The following is a 2,500-nucleotide window of genomic DNA, read 5'->3' as shown; positions in this document are numbered from 1 at the left end:
TGTGTGTGTGTGTGTGTGTGTGTGAAACAGTGTGTGTGTGTGTGTGTGTGTGTGTGTGTGTGTGTGTGTGTGAAACAGTGTGTGTGTGTGTGTGTGTGTGTGTGTGAAACAGTGTGTGTGTGTGTGTGTGTGTGTGTGTGTGAAACAGTGTGTGTGTGTGTGTGTGTGTGTGTGTGTGTGTGTGTGTGTGTGTGTGTGTGTGTGTGTGTGAAGCAGTGTGTGTGTGTGTGTGTGTGTGTGTGTGTGTGAAACAGTGTGTGTGTGTGTGTGTGAAACAGTGTGTGTGTGTGTGTGTGTGTGTGTGTGTGTGAAACAGTGTGTGTGTGTGTGTGAAACAGTGTGTGTGTGTGTGTGTGTGTGTGTGTGTGTGTGTGTGTGTGTGAAACAGTGTGTGTGTGTGTGTGTGTGTGTGTGAAACAGTGTGTGTGTGTGTGTGTGTGTGTGTGTGAAACAGTGTGTGTGTGTGTGAAACAGTGTGTGTGTGTGAGTGTGTGTGTGAGTGAAACAGTGTGTGTGTGTGTGTGTGTGTGTGTGTGTGTGTGAAACAGTGTGTGTGTGTGTGTGTGTGAAACAGTGTGTGTGTGTGAAACAGTGAAACAGTGTGTGTGTGTGTGTGTGTGTGTGTGTGAAACAGTGTGTGTGTGTGTGTGTGTGTGTGTGTGTGTGTGAAACAGTGTGTGTGTGTGTGTGTGTGTGTGTGTGTGAAACAGTGTGTGTGTGTGTGTGTGTGTGTGTGTGTGAAACAGTGTGTGTGTGTGTGTGTGTGTGTGTGTAACAGTGTGTGTGTGTGTGTGTGTGTGTGTGTGTGTGTGTGTGTGTGTGTGTGAAGCAGTGTGTGTGTGTGTGTGTGTGTGTGTGAAACAGTGTGTGTGTGTGTGTGTGTGTGTGTGTGTGTGAAACAGTGTGTGTGTGTGTGTGTGTGTGTGTGAAACAGTGTGTGTGTGTGTGTGTGTGAAACAGTGTGTGTGTGTGTGTGAGAAACAGTGTGTGTGTGTGTGTGTGTGTGTGTGTGTGTGTGTGAAACAGTGTGTGTGTGTGTGAAACAGTGTGTGTGTGTGTGTGTGAAACAGTGTGTGTGTGTGTGTGTGAAACAGTGTGTGTGTGTGTGTGTGTGTGTGTGTGTGTGTGTGAAACAGTGTGTGTGTGTGAAACACTGTGTGTGTGTGTGTGTGAAACAGTGTGTGTGTGTGTGAAACAGTGTGTGTGTGTGAAACAGTGTGTGTGTGTGAAACAGTGTGTGTGAAACAGTGTGTGTGTGTGAAACAGTGTGTGTGTGTGTGTGTGTGTGTGTGTAACAGTGTGTGTGTGTGTGTGTGTGTGTGTAACAGTGTGTGTGTGTGTGTGTGTGTGTGTGTGTAACAGTGTGTGTGTGTGTGTGTGTGTGTGTGTGTGTGTGTGTGTGTGAAACAGTGTGTGTGTGTGTGTGTGTGTGTGTGTGTGTGAAACAGTGTGTGTGTGTGAGTGTGAGTGTGTGAAACAGTGTGTGTGTGTGTGTGTGTGTGTGTGTGTGAAACAGTGTGTGTGAAACAGTGTGTGTGTGTGTGAAACAGTGTGTGTGTGTGAGTGTGAGTGTGTGTGAAACAGTGTGTGTGAAACAGTGTGTGTGTGTGTGAAACAGTGTGTGTGTGTGTGTGTGTGTGTGCGTGTGTGTGTGTGAAACAGTGTGTGTGTGTGTGTGTGTGTGTGTGTGAAACAGTGTGAGTGTGTGTGTGTGTGTGTGTGTGTGTGTGAAACAGTGTGTGTGTGTGTGTGTGTGTGTGAAACAGTGTGTGTGTGTGTGTGTGAAACAGTGTGTGTGTGTGTGTGTGAAACAGTGTGTGTGTGTGTGTGTGTGAAACAGTGTGTGTGTGTGTGTGTGTGTGTGTGTGTGTGAAACAGTGTGTGTGTGTGTGTGTGTGTGTGTGAAACAGTGTGTGTGTGTGTGTGTGTGTGTGAAACAGTGTGTGTGTGTGTGTGTGTGTGAAACAGTGTGTGTGTGTGTGTGTGTGTGAAACAGTGTGTGTGTGTGTGTGTGTGTGTGTGAAACAGTGTGTGTGTGTGTGTGTGTGTGTGTGTGTGAAACAGTGTGTGTGTGTGTGTGTGTGTGTGTGTGTGTGTGTGTGTGTGTGTGTGTGTGTGTGAAACAGTGTGTGTGTGTGAAACAGTGTGTGTGTGTGTGTGTGTGTGCGAAACAGTGTGTGTGTGTGTGCGTGTGTGTGCGAAACAGTGTGTGTGTGTGTGTGCGTGTGTGTGCGAAACAGTGTGTGTGAAACAGTGTGTGTGTGTGTGTGAAACAGTGTGTGTGTGTGTGTGTGTGTGTGTGTGTGAAACAGTGTGTGTGTGTGTGTGTGTGAGAAACAGTGTGTGTGTGTGTGTGTGTGTGTGTGTGTGTGTGTGTGTGTGTGTGTGTGTGTGTGTGTGTGTGTGTGTGTGTGTGTGTGTGTGTGTGTGAGAAACAGTGTGTGTGTGTGTGTGTGTGTGTGTGTGTGTGTGTGTGTGTGTGTGTGTGTGAGAAACAGTG

General features: G+C 47.2%; 1 protein-coding gene across 2 annotated transcripts in view; it reads right to left on the bottom strand.

Annotated features, from left to right (window-relative positions):
* LOC112238132 (programmed cell death 6-interacting protein) overlaps positions 1-2,500 on the bottom strand; it is a 35,929-nt gene that overhangs the window by 19,058 nt on the left and 14,371 nt on the right. The window lies entirely within an intron of this gene.

This window comes from Oncorhynchus tshawytscha, linkage group LG31, assembly GCF_018296145.1.
Source record: "Oncorhynchus tshawytscha isolate Ot180627B linkage group LG31, Otsh_v2.0, whole genome shotgun sequence".
Classification (NCBI taxonomy): domain Eukaryota; kingdom Metazoa; phylum Chordata; class Actinopteri; order Salmoniformes; family Salmonidae; genus Oncorhynchus; species Oncorhynchus tshawytscha.
This window is presented reverse-complemented; position numbering and strand designations above follow the sequence as displayed.